The 23048-nt window shown below is 34.1% G+C and overlaps 1 protein-coding gene across 8 annotated transcripts in view; it reads left to right on the top strand.

Annotated features, from left to right (window-relative positions):
* The window catches only part of LOC119638723 (neural cell adhesion molecule 2), a 279884-nt gene that overhangs the window by 160247 nt on the left and 96589 nt on the right, over positions 1-23048 (top strand). The gene's annotated exons all lie outside the window — the stretch shown is intronic.

The raw sequence follows: 23048 nt of genomic DNA, 5'->3' as shown, positions 1-23048 counted from the left end.
TTTAAGCACAGAGAAATAACATTACCGCACACACCCCATCAAAGCGCTACTACTATCCAGAGTAATACTTGTGTTAAAAAAGCTGAAAAAAAAAAAAATTAAAAGATAAAATTTGTACCTTAGAAAAGAACACTTTTTATACATTTTTAATGAATACATTCATATATTAATGCGCATATTGCACATTGCACAGCAGGCGTGTCTGTTCCTTCATTCAAACCTTCTAAAAGGGGGGAACGATTTCAATGATAGTAAATCAAGCCAAATAAATGTCCCTTTTTGGATATAATTCTTCTAAATCTCTACAGCATACGTAGGCAAAACTTAGTAATCGCTTAGTTAGAATAATAGAAGCTGCGACATACTCTTCGAAGATGCTACAAAATGATTATATAAAGATTATTAATCAGTCCATCTAAAGAGCATTCTTTAAAGAAAGTAAATCAGGAAATTTCAACATTTTAATAACAATAAAAAAAAAGAAAAATTGTTGGCAAATATCGATCTAAGGTCTTTGATCGGACAGTCATTCTTCAAATCCGATTTATTTAGTATCCAGTTTACTGTAGATACATCTCAACAAGTAGAATTCATTATTAAAATATTTATATTAACGGTTTCGACGATTCATTCCAGTTAGAATCTCTCTTTCCTTTTTTTTTTGCTTTGTAGATTGTTGGCAATATCGATCTAAGGTCTTTCAATGTATAGCCATTTTTCGAATTTGATTTATTTACAATCTAGTTTGTTGCAGGTACATCTCAACAAGTAGAAATTCTTATTTAAATATTTGTGCTAAATGTATCAACGATTCATTCCACTTAGAATTTGTCTTTCCTCTTTGTACATTGCGATCGGATCCGCCCCTGAAGTCTATGTTTGCATAAATGACTCTCTACGGTGAGACAAGTATCTTTATGTGAATCTGCAAAGGAACAGCTTGCTTTGCCATAACAACTGCAAAACCAACATTAAATGCAGCAGAAGTTGTATTCTCTTCTTCTTCTTATTCTTCTTCTGTTTTTTTTTTTTTGCGTAGTGTTTAAGTGTTTTCTACTGGTCTCGGATATATTTTTGTACGTAAATCTTTGTGTATTCAGGATATTTTTAAAAAATGCATATCTAACCTGTTCAGTTTTAATGCGGGCGTTTGTAAAATTACAGTGCATGTAAAAAAAAAGCGTACCGAACTTTTCTAATTAAAAGATTTTTAAAAGAAGAAAAAAAAACGTTTTCCTTTTACACATTCATAAAACACATACACAAACACATAAGGATATTTATCCATAGCTAATGTCGCTTTTTTTTCAACTTTTACACTTTTATTCATTTGATCTTTACCTTTGCCTCCATAACTGCTGCGACGTGCAGTGTTCTTCAACGTGCCAAGTTGTTGTCATTTAAGTAATTAAACGTTTGCTTTGTTCCCTTTTATTCTTTCCCGCATAATGTGTTACACAGCAGTTGTCCCGCTTATAAGTATTACCTTATAGCAAATATTTGAATGTGACACACAGGTCCAAGAAAGTTGTGCAACAAAATAAACATTCTTATTCGCTCTAAAATCGTTTTGGTGCATCTAACTGTAAAGCAGCAATAGTGTAGCATGAGTTTGTTTACCCTAATAAATTCTTTTAGTTTTCATTGTCTTGTTTGCCGTTTAATTGGGTGGCCAAAAGGTAATAAATAGAAAGCAATCGGGTGTGTATAATTTTTTATTATATCGGCCGAGTCAGAACCACTTTTTAAATCGATTTAAGGTTGTCTTTCCGTCTGTCCGTCTATTTTTTATTATATCGGCGGAGTCAAAATCACTTTCTAAATCGATTTCAGCTTGTTGTCTTTACGCCTGTCTGTCTACTTTTTATTATATCGGCCCATTCAGAACTACTTTCCAAATCGATTTCAGCTCGTCTTTCCGTCTATTTTTTATTATATCGGCCGAGTCAGAACCACTTTTTAAATCGATTTCAGCTTGTCTTTCCCTTTGCCCGTCTTGTATTCTTACGAAAGTGCAAAATTAATTAAGAGCCTAACGGGAAAAGTTTATGCAATGAAGTTTCTACTTCTACGCAATCAATGTTCTCATACAATCTTTTAATGCTTTTCATAAATAAAGCATTGTTAAGGAAAGTGTCTGTGTTTGACTGTCTGCTCGAAGAGTGCAAGGAGGCCTTTCGAACATTAAATGAATGGAAGCATAATTAAAATTTATTGTTTTTTGTTTTGTAAATATTCCTCGCTCGAATTTAGATGGACCGGTCTGATCTGCGTCTCACTCGGAATTTCATTATGAGAAATTTTGTAAAGGATTTGCTCTTACAGCGTACATTACTTATCGTACAAGAGTGTGTCAAGTTTATGCCGATGAATATAATGTCTGGGAGTACTTGAGACAGATCCATCTTTTATTATACCGATCGATTCCGAATCATTTGCTGAATCGCACATAAAACAAAAGACAGACAAACGGACATACAGATTTAGATCGAGCTTGTATGTCGTTTGTGTCTTTATGTTCGATCTGTAGATCGCAAATTTTTCAAATGCGTTGATAAAATTCGGTAAACCGAGATGTTTTGGCCTTGAGACATGATATTGAAATTGGTTTCAAAGTGAACCATTTCCCGTATCAGGGCTTACTTTGAAATCTTGTTATATGAATAACAGCATCAAGGGGAAGCGGTTTAGGATAACTAATGTTGTGTCGCGTTATAGATGCCCTGCTTTCTGTCCGTTGCATTTTTGATAGTGAACTTATGCTATACACCAATGCAATGCAGTAGAAATCTGAAATAGAGAAATTAATTTCTTAGTTTGTCTCGACGGATGAGTTTTTCAAAAGTGCAATCCGTTCTGAAGAGTTTGTCTTTCAAAAATATTTACTGAACGCGTCGCAAATTTCGCGCGAGGAATTCTCTTAATTTCATAACAACTTGAAACAATTGACGTTCAAATGTCTGTCAGAGGCGAATAAGTCTCTTTTATTTGTTTTTCAATTAGACAGTTTACATTTAAGTATATAATCCTTACAAAAAACTTAATACCTTACTCGCTTACTCGCTTTTTATGAGGCAAATTATCCTTCCATTTAGATGGTTGGCTGATTGTCTTACAATCGACTGTTAAAACGATTACAAAATTACGGGACCGGTGTGGTGTGTATTCGTCGCTTTTAATTTTCTAGGGTGCGACTATACGCAACAAGGACAAATTGTAAACGATAATGACAATAACTAAGTTTATTGACTTTTCTTTCCTTGCTGCCAATAGCGTCTGGTTAAATTAAATTCAATAAAAGGCAACAGTAGTGTTGGTAGAAGTAGCAGCAGCAGCAGCGGCATTAGTAGTAGAAGCACTTTTAATGAAGTGATGGTCGCAAAGAAGTGTTTCCATTGTAATCGGTTACAATACGATTTATTGACAACAGCACAGTTGGCTTATTCCTCTTGTACCTTTTTTGAATTGGAAACCAATCCTTTTCTGTCAGTTGGTTAAAGAAAAAAAAAAAAAAGAAAAAACACTTTCTTTATATTATATTAGATAAAAAATTTTAATGTACGAGCAAAAAAACATTAATTTGCTTTAAGGTGGATCTGATTAGCTAATCAAAATATTCCTGCACTAGACGTAGAGATGCTTTCAGAAAGTTCCTGCCAATCACTAGGCAAAATAATAAATCGGTAAACAAACCAGGGATTAATTTTCTTATAAATATTTCAAAATTGATTTGAGTTTTTCTCTGAAAATTTTGTAAGAAAAAGATTTCTTCTACAAGGTTAAACTAAAAGCATATATGGCAAATTTTGGCCACACAACAAAAAAGAAAAATCTACGCAAAGGAACAGATTGGTTCTCTCTTAAGTAGTAAATAATTGAAAAAATAGTAAGAAATTTTTGATAAATATTTCGAAATAAGAAAAAATAGTGCACTCTTTCCCTTCGCTGAGACGCGCTGGTATGGATTTTGTGTTTTCAAGCGTGTCCTCCTTTCAACTAATTTCATCACATATGGTACAGTTTTGCTTGGTAAGTAGCGTGTCCTACTTTCAACTAATTTCATCACATATGGTACAGTTTTGCTTGGTAAGTAGATCTGTTATTTTCCTCCATATACGTATACCGTACGGTAGTCAGTTATCAATGCGTCATATTTCATTTGGAAATGATTCTCATAGGTTTGTCCTTCTCAATAAATTGCACCTGTTACAATGAGGGTAAATAAAGTTGAAATTTTCAAATGCTCCTTATATCCTTCCATCCCTCTATCCTCCTGTGCTTTACATATAAGCTTACTTATGTACAATAACGGCAAATGAAATAAATAATTTTAGTTTCCTTTATTGTCGGAAAGATTTTCTACGAATCTGAATCTGCTTTCCTTTGCCCATAGTCCTTACGTTGTTCTTTTCGTTCTTATTTCTTTCAAATGTAATTTCATTGTTTCATCAGCCCAATAAAATTTATTTAATTCCATGTCAAAGTTTATAATAATTTTTTGTGGGTTCATTCGTGGGTTCGTTCGATACAAAGCGAAACTCCTGCTTTTCATTCAACAAGCAAAGCATAAAATCAACTTTTCTTATATCATTCGCCAGCCAATTGTATATGAAACTGAAAAGAGTGTAAACGAATACAAATCCACTTGTTGTAGGGCTATGCTTAATGCAACGTATTAAGCGGTTTATTTCGGCATTCGGCATTCGGCAAGACTTGTGATTTAATTTGAGAGGTTTCTCAGCCATTTCACACCTTAACAATCTTTACGTTTGTACGAGTGGCGCTTTTTCATTTTTTCACACAGTTGAAAATTTACGTTGCTCGAAGAACAATAATTGCTAGTTACCTTAATTAGCGAAAACTTTAATTATGGCATGAAGAAAATGTATTGATAAAATGTGCTGCAAGATATCTAAGGAGAATAATTTCTGATCACTCAGTTTTGCTTTGCGGGCAAGACATAGGACGCACTTGCAGGCGAAAGCAAAGCGATAAGCAGCAAGCGTCTCTTCAAGATCCACAATTCAGTCACTCAATTACTTGAGAGGCGATGTTTTTTCAACTTATAAAAGTCGATCCATGGTGTGCGTGAAAAAAGAAGTTGGGCGACCTAGATCTGCCTTTTTAAATTACTCATGTTTTTGACATTCTCTATAGCGAGTTGATATTAGTTATAAAGAGATGTTCTACTTGAAGTTCTTTAATACGACATTTGATGTACATTTTTCGTGTAAGAAAACCTCTTGAAGCTTCAGGAGAAAAGTCGTTCAGGCACACGTTCTTCGCCTCACTGATGCGTAATATTTTTTCACTTTTAATAAGCTTTTATTTAACTTAACTCCCAGCCGATATTTCGGGCACTTCACGCTGCTGTACAGACGAGTAGATAATAGTCGAGAAGAGTTAAAGCCAAAATACCTCCTCCTGATTGGACACGTATCTAAGAGGCTGCGGCAACTCTGCATCTCTTTTTTTCTGTCCTTATTTCTTTCTCTTCGCAATATACATGTAGATCTGGAGGGATATCCTCTGATTAATTGCTTACATTTAAAACATGAAAAGAGAATTTTAGTCCGTTATCTTCGCCCACCTTCCGCGAGATAATATTGCAATGTAGTATAGTCAAACCTTCAGTAAGTTCAAAGGGGTTATCTTCGTCTTAGCAATTCCTTTTAAATAAAAAGGTTTGGAATAAAAACTAACAAAAAGTTTCATAAGTCTTGAACCCAGCGCGACTCGACTATCCTCCTTATTTCCCTTTAGGAGGTTACTTTACAAAAGTTCGAAGTTCGGAGTTGTGTTGTAGACGTGATATTTTATTATATGCACCACCGAATATTATAATGTTAGCAAGACCCAAAAGGAAGCTTCAGCGACTCTATAAATATTCCTGATCATCGTGAAATGCTGAATCGATCAAGTCATGTCTGTCCTTCTGTATTACTTTGTGTTGTATGCTGATCGCAAAAATGAAGCCGTCGACTTCAAATTGAAATCTTGATGGTGGTGGGTATGGCAGATTCGGCTCCAGGCGAAAATAACTTTCTTACTTGTTATTATTATAAATTTTGCGTGATTTATTATCGAGCTACCATCGTTAATATATTAATGTTAAGTTTGATATAACCATGTGAATCGAAGTGACCAACTCGGCCGACGTAGTTCGCAATTTGAATTTGTTTTAGAGTGAAAAGTTTGCTGCAGTAATAGGAAGGAAGGCCATTCAAAAGCATAGACTTGAATTCACTAATTTAAAATTTCTTTACAAATCACCGAGAATTTGTAAAACAAAAGCCTTCCAAGTGTAATTATAGTCATAATGATGTCAAATTTCAAGTGTAACTATTAGCAGCTGAAGAGCAATTGTATCCTATCTGCGATCGTAAAATAAACACTCCCACTGTATGCATACACGTTTGTTTGTTTGTTTGTTTGTTTGTTTGTTTGCGAAACTGTGATGTACAATAAATAGTGGTAGTGTAAATGTTTGACCGTTGTTTGTGGCTGCTGCAGAGCGATATCAATTAAATAGTTTGCTTAATTTCTTTGAAAAGTTTCTTTCTCCCTTTATCGGCCACTAAGCATCAATTTCTCTTCTTTTCAACTTAACATTTATCAACCAAGTTGTAAGTGGCTGAATTTAATCTTAAAACACACAATTCTCTTAACATTCCCCGGGAATCTATGGTTTTAATTGCGGTTATTATTATTATTGTTGAAAGAACAAACAAATATATATATATATATATATATATATATAGATGTGTGTATGTGTGCATGTTTATATGGTTAAATAAGCATTACAAATTTGTTGTTAAAGATAAAATTTTATAATGAACTGAAACGCTGCGCTGAGTAACCCACAAACGGAGCAGAGAAAAGAGAAAAAAAAAGGAGCGAACGAACGTATAAATAACCAACATTTGTAATGAAAAGTTTAATGGCTACACTTGGCCGTTCTCTGGGCGCTATTTTATTATGTATACACACTCGACTCACGCTCCAACGCATACAGGTGGTACATGCACAGACTTTTTTACTTTTACGCGCTTCTCGCCGCCACTTAGAAATTTAATTAATATTTTCCTTATTAATCGGGTTTTTAATTTTAATAAAATTTATATATATATATATATATATATAAATGTGTGGGCGAGAAATTCGAAATGAAAATGAAACATATAAAGAAATGTAAAATATATACAAACATTGAGAAAAGAGTGTCCTCCGTTCAACGTAAATATTATTTAAAATATTTACGCTCTTGCCCAACAAAAAAGTTTCAATCATGCCCACGTAATGATAGAAAAAGAAGATAGGCATTAAGAACTCCGCATAAGAAGAACGATGCCTGTATATAAAAGCTTTTTTTTTTTTTTAGTTTATGCATGGCATTGTGTGTTTCAATTATAAGTTCAGAATTTTTGTTTTATGATGTTGCGGCTCTTACAGTACTGACATATTTTATGGGTACACTTTATATTTATACTAGTGGAGAGTGTGCTTCCACCATCACCTCGACAAGTGCGAACCACATTAAAAAGGCAACAAAGTCGTTCAGCTCGCAAGTAGTTCAACAAGAAGCTATTCAAGCGCGCCTTCTTGAACAAGTAATAGGGAAATGTTTTATTTATTTTTCTCGCTGAGAAAAACTTTTGTTATGCTCAGCATCGAAAGATGGGTTACTTTTACTAGTTCAAGTAGCTTCAGAGACCTATAAACATTTGATTAGGTAGACTCAGTTTTTCATATTCGAATGAGCAAGAGTAGTTTAAGTTGAGTGTAGGTTTTTTTTTTTTTTTTTTTTTTTGTAACAATCGGAGATTGTAATTATGATTTTTTGCAAGAAGTGTACATGTTCCTGATTTGTAGAACGTTTTTCTTTTTTTGCTGTTTTGCTTTTACTAAAGTCAGAGCACAAACTTGACATATATCGCTTCATTCAATAAAGTTTCTTCCATCTATCAAAATGGCTAAAATTGCTGAGAAGTTAAAACTTGAATGTATTGTTGTCGGTGGCATAAAATGCATTTGCATTTAAGATATAGCAGGGATAACGGATTTCCTAAGATGTATTATTATTGCTATTAGAGAACAATTAAAATACAATACATCAGTACATCGATCGCTTGTTTCTACTCCGTATCATGTATCCAGCCAGAAAGATTGGACTCAGATGAATAGCAACGAGAGGGAAAAAACAATTGATCTTTTTTAAGGCATGTGTGTGTGCGGTTGGAAGTTACTTAAATCACACATTCAAATCGTTTTTCCTAATAGCCTTTATCCACAAGGTTATCTGATTTTCCCAAGTATGAGAAACTACATAAGTAGAAGGCAGGAATAAAAACGTTGCACACATTTCTAGAGTTGTATAAGGATATACACAATAGCTGTAATTTTTCTCGCACTAAGATTCTGTTTCGTATGCTTTTGCGATTTTCGTGAACCAAAAGTTCCTTCAGTTCAAAGATAAAATTAAATTTTCTGCAATGATTTACGAGTCAGCTGCAGCTCAAGGACTCCGATAGTGCCGCAAATGACAGGCGTTCAAATGCTTTCGTCATTAGATTAATTAAAAAAAAAAAACTATTACACTACTAAACCCGAAAAGTACCTTGGAAAACTATTATAAATTCAGGCGATATTAAAAAAAAGGAAAGGTCAAAAAAAAAAAAAAACAAAGGGAAAGTAAATAAAGGAGTCTCTCTTAAATAGGCACACCTAATAGGCATAACGACAAATACGCACAAATATATGATGCGGTCCCCATATATTGGTCAAAAGCAAAATTTCGTGGCGTTTTTTAAACACATTTCTTTTTCTTTTCTATATTTTAACTTTATTAATAGCCGAAGGGGAGGAATCTCGACTAGCAAGTCAATGGTCGTGGGTTCGAATCTCAAGTGCGGTAGAGTTTTTAATAAAAAGCCGATAGCCTTAGATGCTAGTGCTTTTAAGAGTTTAGTCTTAGAATTTATTTCTCTGGCGAAATTAATAATAATAATAATAACTTTATTAAGTTCGACCTTTTGCAACTTTTGCGCTTCAAAGAAACGGTTAGGAGTCTGTAAAGTTCCAAAATTTTTGGGCAATTTTTATTCATAGGAAAAGTCCTAAAGCCCTATAGTCAATTTGTGTCTACTTAAACTAGTTTTCGCAAGAACGACGACATGTACCTGTTTCTACTGAAATGGGTAATTTGGAACCATAATCTTTGTTGAATTGTTACAGTTCCAAAAGTGAAGATTGGAAAATTAAAATTTTGAGCAAACATTATTTGTCTGATTAAGAATATAAAGTTGAAAAATGGGTGTGATATGCCCATATTCCCCCCATCCTTTAGCAGAAAGTGAAAGACCCTCTGAAAAACTACTACTGTCTTCAAAAAGCACGACCAATAAGTATTCAAAGTATATCGAATATTATAAATAATTTTTTTTCTAAATTGGTACTACTGTGGCAGATATCTGTGCCAAATTTCACAACATAAGTTTTGTACGATACAAAAAATTCTTTTTTTCCTATTTATCTTGTTTTGTGATTTTGTTAAGCAAATAAGTTGCATTAAATCTTATTTGTGAAATGGAATTTCTTGTGGCAAAACGTTTAGGATGTTGCAGATAGCCTTTGGTGAGCAGACTTTCGTCGGAAAGAATTGTTTACAAATTGTATAAACATAAACGAGAACGACTTCAAGACGAAGAGCGTCCCGAACAAACGTTAAACGATGATAGTCAAGTCAATCAAAGATTCGATGCCCAAAAATCGTGGTTTACCAATTAGGCACCGGATCATTTTTAAAAGATATTGTGGGTCTGAACCGCGTCAAATCTCGATTGGTATCAAAAATTCCCAATTTTTGTATATATTCTTCGAGACCATTTCGTTAAAAATGCAATCCATATCATTCTGCGAACATTATATTCACTTGATTTAGCCCCATGTGACTTCTGGCTATTTCCTAAAGGTCATAATGCGCGATTCTTCCCCAACCCTAGCGAAGACATAGCTGTACTTTGAGTACAGTCGTGGTATAGCTTTGTCCTATTCTGAGCCAACTTTTCTTCTGCACATTATTGCCGTATCCGACTTATTTTTCATCGCCCGTAATAAATCTTTTCAAAAATTGCTTAATTTCGTTTCATTTGAACAACGATTCATAGATGAAAGTCGTTTGGTCGAGTCGATCGAGGTCCTTGTCGACTGCGTTTCTCAAGCTTTTGAAGAATTTCATCGCTTTTGCCAACGATTGATCGACCAGAGTGCCGCTCTTCCTAGTAAAGCGTCAGCGTCCTGCTGATTTTGACTTATCATCTTCGGCATAAAAAGCATGAATGTTTTCACAATCGTTCGAAACGTAATTACACTTTGGTTGAAGTGATAGCGTAGAATAAATTTTGGCTCAATTTCAATACGACAGTGCTTGCAACTGAACGAAAAAAATGCATAATTTTTTCCTTATGTTTTTTCTTAAATTATCTATAGAATGTCACAAGCGTTATAGCGTGGCTTGAGGGATTGAGTATTGCCAAAGTTATTTTTGTTGGGAAAAACGCCACGAAATTTCTCCTTGACCTATTAAGTAGTAGTATTTTTAGTTTCTAGTTTTGTAAAAATAATAATAAACATTTTTGAGCCTGAGTACATGAATTTTTTCTTATTTTTGTTTTTGTTTTTTTTTTTTTTTTTTTTCAAATAATCGTTCTTTACGTCTGTAAACATGTTTTGTATTGCCGGTAACTATAGAATTTTAAATATAAAGAAATGTGTGTAAGAAACTTTCTTTAGTTGAAATACATGTAGTACTTAAAGTTTTAAAAGAAAAAACTTTTCGTACATTAAAATATTGCTATTCATTGTAGAGCTAAAATATGAGCGTAATGAGCAAGTAAGAAGAAAAAATGAACTTTTAATGACTTGTAAGGAAACTTTATAGCTTAAAAATGAAGAATTCTGTACCTTCGAGTATAGTCAAATATAATGCAATGTTACGAGATAGAAAGAATTGCTTATATCTTTCGCAAAGTACTTGAGCGAGAAACCTTCTCTCATTATTGTGAGTCATTTTTTTCAATTTACAATTTCAGTTATATAATAGTTTATTAAATGTCGGCGCACTTATAGCTGATGGCTCTTGAGAACGAGGCTCATTCAATAACCTCAGGTCATCATAAAAACTATTGCTTAGATAATTGCTTACCGCCAAATTTTCACTGTCATATTGTTCTTTAATTGATCAGTGACTTTGACAGGATAAAAATGTTGACATAAATCAAGAAAAAAAAATATATGAAAAAACAACAACAACAAAATGACGAATGTATGCATCATGTTTCAAATCAATATTTCTTAAAGGCTGCAAGTTATAGTTTTTATTATGGACGCATTTTTTTCGTAGAACAACTCGCAACCTTGAATCGAAACTTGCATTGGTCCTGGCAAATATGTGTGAAAGTTTTAGAACAATATCTGGAATAGATTAGAACTTACTTGAAGTTTTCGCTTGGTCTTCGCTGGATCGCGCTTACTGCTGAGCTTGACCTGGGTCGATTGACCGTTCCAATAAGAGCCGAAGTGCAGATACGGAAAAAGCCAAACATCAGGATGGAAGAAGTCCGTAAAACTGGAACTATCCGATATGACTTAGCCAAGCAACGCTAGCCGCTAGTTAAGGCGGGCGACTATCATGTCGGGCGTATACGGATTCATTCCTCAGTGCGATGGACTTCAATTCCTCTAATTATGATTGGTTTGTTTTTGTAGTTGTAGTGAGTGCTCGGTCGGACACACCGGCGAAGCGTTTATCGTAGCATCCTTGACCTTGACTTTGATAAAGCAACCATGGAAACAGTGAAGAAAACTTCTTGCATAGATCGTGAATTTCCAGACTTAATTTCTAGACATCTCTCACTAATTTTTGAGTTTACCTAAAGAGAATTTAGTTGCTAAGAGCTTGAGAGGCAGAAGTTCTCAAACTACGTGCAATTCCGCTATTTCCCATATCTCCTCGGCACTGTTAACATATGGTGAAGTTAAAATACTTACTTTGGCGGATAACATATCCGTAAAGAAGAAATAAAATTCCTTTGCCTTTATTGATAAGACCGTAGCGGTGGCCGATACACTAATACGAACTAATATTTCTTACAAGAAACGAGCTTTTATTTTTCCTCATATCTACTTGCAAACGGTGAACGAAATCCCTAAGAAAGGAAACAATGAAAAATTAAGAAAGTAAAACCTCCAACTCTTACTGCACACATCCACACATTCGTATAGTAAGTGCTCTGTGTCTAAATTGTTTGCTTTTTCGTATGTCTTGTTTGTTTACTTGTACTCATTGAATGCGTACAAGCATTAAAAGAAAGTTCTTAAAACTCTACCAACTTTACTTATAACGTACATGACTATGATGTTGAGAAATAACTTTAGTTGAGCTCTCTAACATACATTAAAACTGTGTATACCGTAGAGTGTGGAGATCTGGATGATGGTGGTTTGCCGATGTTATACACTTATATACGAACATTGTTTTTAACTTAAGCCATCTATAAGCTTACAAATCTCCCTTTACGGTTCTGCTTGTTTATCTGCGGGCATTCATAGCACATACAAACAAAACAGCAGACTCGCATTATTATCTTATTGGATCTTGATGAGCCCCTGAATATTTGTCCAGCTGTTTCAATTTATATTCAAGAGCTTTTTTACTTTACTTTTTTTTTCCAGGTCATTGTCCTTATTATATGACTACAAGAGTGGGCACTTCATATTGTTACACTGAGAGGAATCAGCACATTTACCATATAAAAGGAAGTCATCTCTCATCGTTTATTGTGTCAATGACTTTGATTCTTTGCTATTATCTTTAGTTTTTTTGTCTTGTTTTTTTGTGATACTTAATGTATGGTTGAAGAGCTTAAAAGCACCCAAAAGATCTGGACAAGCTTCCCAAATTATATTCTCATCATAAGCATTATGCTTCCGATATGAGCAAGAATATCGATTTTATATATCATAGAAAATATTTTGCAGTGTGCCTCTATGGCACCTGGCAAAATATATATATGCTTGATTGATGCATAAATAATAAAATTAATTTGATCGGGCTCTGTTTTATCTTCCTTAACTACCGCAGTCAGCTACCGATAAAAAGAAATATAAAAAGGCTTTTAATTCGCACAAATACCTAGTCTTAGCAAATCCTGTCAAGTACACAATATACGATAGGTGCGGAAGCACATATAGTCGATCATTATATCAAATAATATATATATGTCCTCCCCAAGCGAGTCCTGCGTAAATACTTTTGCAAGTAAGATTCAATCAAAGCTTTCTTCTTTGAAATTAGTTTTGCTTAGAAAATCTTTTTGTTCTTTTTTTCTGTCTTAGATATTTGGCAATAGCTCGTAACACTTGTGCTGACTGCATTCGATGATATTCGAGAGCTCTTCCAATAAATCGAATATCACTCGGATATACGAGATGTGCTAAAAAACAATTTTTTTTACTTTTCTCGAAAAATGTTTATTTACTCATTAATATCTATTTCGTCTCCTTCAAAGTCATTCCTCTTAGATAGAATATACTAGTGCCAGCTCCTTTTCCATTCCTCGAAATGCAAATGGCTGGCAGGGTTATATGCATCAGCATAACAAAAAACAAAATTCGAAAATGAAACGCACGTAGCCAACGAAATTTGAAAAGTCATCTTTTCTTTTGAATATACCTCGTGCATATAACGAACACATAGAAAGATAAATTGCCGACGAAATTTTAATAAAATTTTAAAGCACAAGCGGTCAGCATTTCCTTGCAGGTTCCTTTCCATATCAAAACCATTATTAATAATAGCGATTCGCGATGAAATGTATGTATATATATATATATATATATATATATGTATGTATATAAAAAAAGTGTTAATTGAATAAACAAGCGCGAAAAGTTAAATAAGAACATCAACGATCGTAAAAGAAATTAAGTTTAATTAATTATTCTGACCTTCACCATATAATTAATGTAACGTTGAAATTGAAGCGTAACTTAATATATTTTACGCTGTTGCTTTCACTTCGTTTAATTATTTAAATTTTCACATTGAAATAATGAGGGCATTAAATTGAAGAAAAATACGAATTACAGTCGGTTCATTAATCATGGATATATACGTGTATTACACAAACAACCGCAACGCACTATATAATAAATACAATATAAGACAATAGAAACAAAGAAAGGTAAGACGAAGAAGAGAAAAATGGAAAAAGTAAAGCAAAAAAAAAGTGAAACGTGTGAAAAGTTTGCTCGCCTTAGGGTGAATCTTGATTACCCACCATACATACATACAGCGCCAAAATATTTCCTTTTCTTTAAATAAATAATAAATGAGAAGAACTACAACAGAAATAAGGCACAAGCAATAACTAGACTGCGTTAAAATTTCTAGGCTTCGCTGAGTTTTTAGTTTTTAAAGCACACTCTCTGTAAAGCATGTTCATGTCTTCTTGCGATTGGGCTCGAATCTCCATCTTTCATATTCCATGTAAAAGCAACCGTAAATATTTATATTTATGTGTGTGTCCACTCTCCCGTACATTTCCGTTCTTATTAGGCCTCTTTACATGTATTTTTAGAACAAATTGTCCTACAAATGCGAAGTCTAGTTGGAACCAGTTTGAACAGTTATAGGTCTATAGGTGACAAAATTTACTACTTATAAAAATTATGTTATGCATCACCGATGCATAAAACCCGACCGTTACAGACGGAAAGACAAAACTAACATGACAAAGTATATACCTTTCGATGCTGAGAATATGAAAATTTAATTATTCAGTTATTTCATGAATGAAGCGCCAGAATATCGTTGTGTTAATTTTCCAAGGAATTGCTGTGCTGTCCAAAGAAGTCAGAAAAAAGAGAAGAGAAAGTTTTGAAATTAAATTTCCGTTTAACAACATTGCTGTAGACCAGAGCTCAATCAGAATGGAGCTTTCGGTTTAATGGTTTTAGACAGGCTTCTTGTGCTTTTTTTTTTAAATAAAGCTCTTTATTGCATCTGTGTGGAGGATAGAAAAACAAAGTTTGTTATATCGAAATTTAATTGATTCGACTTTACAGAAGTATAATACTAAGTGGTTTGCCGCAACAGGATATGCTCTCTTTATCTTATATAAAGACATTGGAAGAAAAACTTTTTTCCTTTTGTGATCCTCCTTACGAATGATAATCAAATAACTAAACTGCACGCTCGTTTCTTTTACACTACTTTCTATGAATTTCTTTAGTCGTCCTAAGAGCAGAGGAAATAAACACAAAGATTTCAACTCCTTAAATATTTGATTTCATTGTTATAAGCTATTTGTGGTATAAGAAGAAAAAAATATGGATAGTAGTCATTAAAGCTCATTTTCAATAAATTGCCCATGTTTAAGGTAAGCATGTGTGCGACACGGTCAAAAATATGAATTTGTCTATAAACGATGACACACCAGCTGCGACATTATTGTTAACGACGTTATCCGACGATTATTGCCCTGATCGGCAATGCGAGCCGAGCAGGTAAGAACCGCGATTATCAAGTCAGTTTTCGCGGGTTCAAATCTCAAGTGCGATAAAGTCTTCGGCACTCTTAGTTATAATGAATCGATAGAAGCATAACACTTATCAACTGAACACATGCCCACAAGTCTACGGCCAACACGTCCATATTCCTTTATCCCCTCTTTTTTCGAGCAGTTACCTAGGACATGTTCCCTGAGTAACTGGCCATGTAATGAAAAAATAGTTATATATTCCTGATATGTTTCAAGTTGTAAAGGTTCAATGAGAAAATTGCTTACGCATCGGCCTATCCATCCGAGAAAGGCTCGCCTGTAACTGCACCCGTAAATGCTAACCCGAAAGGCGAATAAGCACATTTATAAAAAGATTTTTTTTTTTTTATAACCACAAACTTTAATATACAAATTTTAACATTCTTCCTGTCCAAAATTATGATTTACATTATATATATTTACATTCTTTTTTTTTTCTGCTTCGAAAACAAAGACAAAACAGTGAACAGACATAAGGGAAACAAACGAAAAGTCGGTTCTATCTCAAATCCTTCTGAATATTGCACAGATTCACACAGTATTAGTACCGCAGGCGGTGTAAGTGTCAGCAAAGCCCTTTCTCTCACTGTCGAATTCTCAGCTAACCTTAACGTAGAAAATACTGTCAACATTAGAGAATCACTTTTGCCTTTTCTTTTACAAGTCAAGTGCTCTTGCTTTTAACATTTTCATTAGTGTCATAAAAAGTTTTAAATTATTTATCCCTATTTCCGTATATTTCGTGTTAAAGCAAAACTTTACTACAATCGTTTTCTCTCCTGTCGTATAACTGAAAGACTGTAGGGGGAGTATAAAATGTACGCTTCAAATACATTGTTACTTAGAACTTTGGCCTCATTAGCGGGAAGAAAAGTTATACATATTATTTATAGCATACAACCTCTAGCAGTAGCAGGCTCCAGAAAGCAAAGTTTTCTATATATATTTTTCTGCTTAGCGAAGGTCGAGTGAGTTCGAATATTTTTGCAGCGACAAACGAAAATGTGAAGTGACTAAAAATGTGCCTGAGTCACCTGTAAATATCAAGTGTTAAGTGTGCTTGGCATTGAAATATCTAAACTTTAGGAATTTCATTGGCCTTAAATAGAGAACAATAATTGCTTGCACACTCTGATGGGCGCTGGTTAAGACAAAGTTTATACTTTCCGCTTGAAAGTCTTAAAAAGCCGGAGAATTTTTCACTCTTCTCGTACATTGTCATGTCCGGTATATTCTCGTAATTTTCGAGTAAGATTTGCAGTTTAGAAAATTTCCAAGGCCTTAGGCGATCTTAACCACAAAGGTAGCTAAGACCCTTTGTTTATATTCCTTAATATGCGTCAGTTTTTAAATAAATGCTTCCTTGTCATGGTATTGACTTTTAATGTCCAACTACGAGATCATCACACACTTTCATTCCTATCTATCTACTTGCTGTTAGTATTACGTGTTTAGGGAAACGATATAAGCTACGCAACATAAATTTCTTGGATATATTGCAGATGAACATGAAATAAATTAGTCTTAGTCAACTGCTTCCCTTTCTATTTAATTAAATATCAAACAAAAATGGCATTCAATGCTCTCCAAAAATATTGCCAAAGTTTTTATTATAATAAAAAAAAAAAAAAAATATCATAAAAAATAAAGGTTCAGAGCCCTTGGCTTCGTATTAATGACGCTGAAATGTTCAAACAAAAGGCGTCATTAAACTTAATAAACATCATCATCATAAAAATTGTTCATTTATATTTCTCTACACCTTGCACATGAACAAAATTACTTAAAAAAAAAAAAACCAAAAAAAAAAAAAGCCAAAAAGAAGAAACTTTTGCACAAAATTTTAGCGACTCGAAAATTTAATGTAGTTGTAAAACTGGCTCTTCATCCCTAAGATGGGTTAGAGGTGAACGAACACTAAGCATACTTTCTTGTCACTTTTTAATATCAATTTAAAAAAGCTGAGATGAGACCAAAGTGTTTTGCAACAGAAGCTTTGAGGATTTTATGAAACTTTATATATGTGGAGAATCACACTCTGTGATTTTGCAATCTGTGTGAGTGTTTAGGAATATTTCCTCCTTTGCTTTACGTTGGTATTAGAATGATACATGAATACGCACAAGCTTGCAGGCACATGTCCATAAGGCTTAAAAGAAATAAGTACATATCCGTGTTAAGGCGAATTTGAGATCTCTTCTCACACACTCCTAAACTGTACGCGTCAAAAGCATTAAAACTTTTCGGCCAAACTTCACAAGCGCATCTATTGGTGCTGGAAATGTGCAGCTGCTGGCGATATCACCGCAAGGTTGTTTACGTATATAACTATTAAACGCATATTTATGGGAGGGTTACACCCTTCTTCCTATTTCAGCCTCAAAGGGCTATGTCCTTTTTTTTCAATTCACGAACGGACGGACTGCTAGACACATGGCTAGTGCCCGTGGCCATTATTAAATGCATTCACACTACACTAAATTGCTAGAGTGCATTTTTAGTTGTTGTTGCAAACAGAATGAGAATATTAATGTATTACCAACCTTCAGAGGTTATATTCTGTAGGGAAAAAATCAAATATCGACTTTTTGTGCACATGCACGTGCACATATGTGTGCATGCGAGTGAATTCAACTACAAATATATATACATATATTTTGTGCATGAACATATGTATACTTACTTACGAAAGTGTGGATCCGTCCATTTCAATCGACATCCACCTTGCAGCTATTTGAGTAACTTTTCTGAAAAATAAACTTTTGGCAATTAGTTGTACACAATAATAAAAAAAAAAAAAAAAAAAAAAAAAAAAAAGAAGAACCCAAAAATTTTTTTTTTTTCTTCTTCTTCTTCTCCATGGTGGTATCTTATTTCCAAATTTCATTTCAATTCGCAAAACAAAAAAAACATTTTAAAAGCATTGTTCAACTATTTTTACGGATAATTTACTTTCACGTTTACAAAAGTTGAAATTAATTTCTTTGGCTGTAATAATTTAAACTTTATAGCGCGGCTTTAATTTGTTTATGTTCTTTCTTTTTTTTGTTTTTGTTGTTGTTGTTATTATTAAAATAATACGAATTAAACGAACACGCACAGAACATTTATTATAATTCCAACGAAAATAAATCGTCTTAAGTAGGGAACACGTAAATGAAAAAAAAAAAAAAGCGCAAGAAGGTTAAGCGTAAGTTCAGTCACTTCTTTAACCCAATTTTCTAGATATTATGGATTTAGCCCATTGAGCTGATTATGAGAAAACTTGAAAAGAAATATTTCTCCCCTCAATCATTAGTTCGGCTAAGAAAATATCGCGTACATAAAAAAGTTTAATACCATCAAAGATATTTCGCTAAATGTATAAACATAAGAAGAATTTTCTTTACAAGATTTGTCCACTAGGATGATATTCATCGTAAAGCAGAAGTAAATCTTAATTAAAAAACTGAAACATCTTTTCCCAAACTTTGTTACTTTCAGCTACAGGATACGTCCTAGGCTACGGCCTTGTGTGAGGGATGGATGTTCAAGATTCTGATGACAAAAGAAATTATTGTTATTGCAGACCTTCTCGTGTTAGCACAGCCCTTCTCGTGACAAGTTTGAATATGGACCTTCGAGAAAGTTTGAAACGTAAAAGTTCTTTAAGATTTAAAGGCAGATGGATACACCAAGTCCTTTATTTCCGCCTTTGTGAGAACACTTTTTGTGCACTAAAATAATTTTTTTTTCGTTTGGTCAAATGTTTGCTTTTCAATTTACTCGGCTCTCATTTCGTTAAGGGCATATAAAGTTAATCATACAGTGATTCAAATTTCTTTTGCAATCTATGAATATCTATAACATAATATTGGGTTGGCAACTAAGTAATTGCCGATTTCAGTTATAGATATCTCTCACCCCCATGTTACAATCTTCTTCTTCTTGCATATGTTAGAAGTCATACTTACCTAGCTTTCCAAACTCGTTGCGTAGATATTTTCTTAAAGTTCTTTTTTACCTCAATATTTATATGGAATGCAAAAACGAACATTTTCGCCATATTTTGCTTTATTATTTCTGTAAAGGAAAGAAAGCAGCGCAAGCCGCCAAGGAGTTACGTAATATGTATGGTAATGAAGCCCTTAAAGAAAGGCTAAGTCGAAATTGGTTTGAAAAATGCCGCTCTGGAGATGACCAACGTACAGGTCGACCAGTTGACCTTAATGAGATTGAAATCAAAATCATCATCGAAGCGGATCGTCATGTAACTACACGGGAGATTGCAGAGAAGTTAAATGTTCCACATACAGTCATTGAGAAGCATTTAAAACGTGTCGGCCTAGTTAAGAAGCTTGATATTTGGGCTCTGCACGATTTGAAAGAAAGTCATCTGACAAAACGCATCAACGCTTGTGAATTATTGCTTAAACGCAACGGGTTCGATTCGATTCGATTTAAAAACGAATCAGCAGTGGAGTCGAAAAGTGAATTGTGTATAACAATGTCAATCGAAAACGATCGCGGTGCGCACCTAATGAGTCATTGCAAACCACTTCAAAGGCACATATCCAACAAAAGAAGATTTTGCAGTCAATTTGGTAGGATTGAAAAAGTCCGGTGTATTTTGAGCTGCTTCCAAGGAACCAAACCATTAATTCGAAGGTCTGGTGCTGGCAACTGGACATACGGAATGCAACGGTCAAGGAAAAGCGACCAGAATTGGTTGATGCCTATGTGATTGCTTATATTGTTCGTCTAAGGAGGCGGTACGAATGCACTCTTGTAGAAAAGTGCTCTCGAAAAAGTGCGATTAACCAAACAATGGATGGTTGCAGGTACAAGAAAAGTGTCCACTTTGTCGATGTTAGTAGTTTCTTGTAATTTTCTGCAAGCTGGCTTTCTCACTGAGCCCTCTGACACTTTATAGAGCTTTAAAGTGCAAAATTGGCTCAGGGGTTTCCTCTCCAGTGCTTGTAGTCTTTTCTTTGGTGGGAGGAAATTGCCGACCAAATTGGAAAAGCGCGACTAATAACAGGTCTTACGACCTGTTTGTAGATCAGCAGCTTAATGCTGTTGCCGAGCGTACTTTTGGTTCGATGCAGAGCAGGTCTGATACAGAGCGTTCATACCTTTCGCTTAATTGAAGATAAGTGTGTTTAGAACTCAAACTTTTCGTTGAAGACAACCTTCAGATAGTTCCAGTTTTGCGATTTTCTAGTTTACTTTGTTGGTTGTTTATAATCTTCGGGGCGAACTATCTGGCGTTCTTGTATAAGTTCTTACGTATTGCTTTTAAGGCAATCACAGACCATTTTGCTATGAATCACTTTTCAAATACCTTTGTCTTCTGCAAATGTGCAGCTTATATGTCCTATCAGGCATTATAAAGATTAATCGCGTCAATTTCCTTTTCCTCGAAATTTTCTGCTAATTGGTGTTAGCCTTTTCGCCAGGCGCCAGGCGTCAGGTTGCCAGTTGCTAGTTGGATGAGGTAAACCGTCATGAATGCGTATTTGATTTTCCCTTTCTTTAGAAAATCGACTAGTTTTCATCAAAACTCAACTCATCAAATGGTGCAGCCTTTTCTTCATATCACTTCCAGCGATTGCATTTCAATTAGCATTCTTTGTACACATATATATATATATTTGCTTTTGTTACAAACAAAGACGTATTCCTTTGATTATGTGGTCTTATCACTTGCAAGCAGAGTTTAGTAACGGTCTCTTGCATTATCCTACCTTCCACACGAGATGACGTATTAAATAAGAATTTTCCTGTTTGCCTCTTCTTCAGTAGTTAACCTTAATACAAATTAGCATAACACCTAAAACCCTAGAGTTTGCAAAGTTTAAAGCTACATGTGTTGATTATTGTTTTGGGATTTGTATAAAATACTTAATTTTGTGAACTTTTCACATGTATTGTTGTTAATTTAACGAGAAAACTTTAACTTTAAATAATTTGGCAATGTATATGTGGGAGTTATTTCTCAAATTTATTAAAATAAACTTACGACACGGTTTGAAGCGTTTGTATATAAGAAATTTAAATCGAAATCACTGCGAAATTCTGTCTATAGCGTAGAATTTGTCGGATGCAATTTATAATTCCCTCAGACAAACGATATTTCTACCCCTAACTTTGGCATAGAAGATGGGGACCTACCTTAAGTCTTTCTGGGTGGTGCACACATCCCCACAAACTTAATACGCACTTGTGCCACGAACAAGCAAGCTTCAACTGGAAATCCATTTACAGTAACTGTCAGAGGCAGAAGGCTTCTGTGCGTTTCTCTGATAGTTTTCAGCGAACCCCTTAAAATAAATCAAAATATTCTTACAAATTTTTTGTAACTTTACGCCAAGCTAATGCGTATGCTTTACGCAAATCAAGTGTGAAGATGAAGACATCCATTTATCAAAGACAAGAATGAAAGAAAGAAAGGGCTAAGCAATATCATTAGGCCAACGTTATGCCAGTAAAAGTTTAAATGCTTCTTAATGTGTCTTTTGCTTATACACATATATCCCTCCTTCCTGGTCAACATGCGCTAAGATCTTTTCACGGGAAATATTTCAAGTTTCCATACATATCTGTTTTATAACTGCGCTGTAGAACTCGACAGTAATACATACATTAACGATCTATAAAGAACTGAAAAAAAAAAAAAAATTAAGTTGATTGTTGTTATGACTTTTATGTCCAGAGTGTCGCTTAGATACCTTTTCCATTATTTGATAAGAATTCCAATACTTCGGATCGTTACATTTAAATCCCTAATCGTTATTCCATTCTTGACTTCCAGAACTATGTACTCCTATGCTCTCGCTCTCTGTTGAAATAAATCAAACAAGTTGCGGATTCTCTACACTTTCCATAGATTCATTAAATTTATTTAAAAAACAGATTAAAGCGTTTGCGTTTGCATGCATACATATACAGTGAACGGATAAGATCCCGCTTTGAGCGGTTATAGTTTGCATATCTTTAATTTAGTTTGTTACGTGAAAATATTTATTACGAATATTAACATTTTTTCTGAAAGAAGAAAAGCAACAATAATTTATAACTTGTACGCTTTCTTTAATTAAAGAAGAAATTATAGAATATCCTCAGGTGTTGTTCAAACTAAACGTGCATTAACACGTGACTTCGTGCCGTTTCATAAGGCAGACAGGCGCACTTAACAGGAAGAAAATATCGCGACACAAATGTAAAAAATACTTAAATCGTATATAAACATACAAACGTACCTATCTTAGTGTGGAGTTGTTTGTATCACCATATTTTAAGATGTTAAATACACACAACATTGATGCTATATACTATACACCAACAAAGATTTCAAAAATTCCTTTATAAATATAGACGTCAGGTTTCCTCTAAAGAGCTGTTATTTTAAAGCAATTTAGGCAAATAAGAAAAAACATTTAAGGTCTCGCTAAAGTAAAATTTATA

The sequence above is a fragment of the Glossina fuscipes genome, unplaced genomic scaffold (genome assembly GCF_014805625.2).
Source record: "Glossina fuscipes isolate IAEA_lab_2018 unplaced genomic scaffold, Yale_Gfus_2 109, whole genome shotgun sequence".
Taxonomy (NCBI): domain Eukaryota; kingdom Metazoa; phylum Arthropoda; class Insecta; order Diptera; family Glossinidae; genus Glossina; species Glossina fuscipes.
This window is presented reverse-complemented; position numbering and strand designations above follow the sequence as displayed.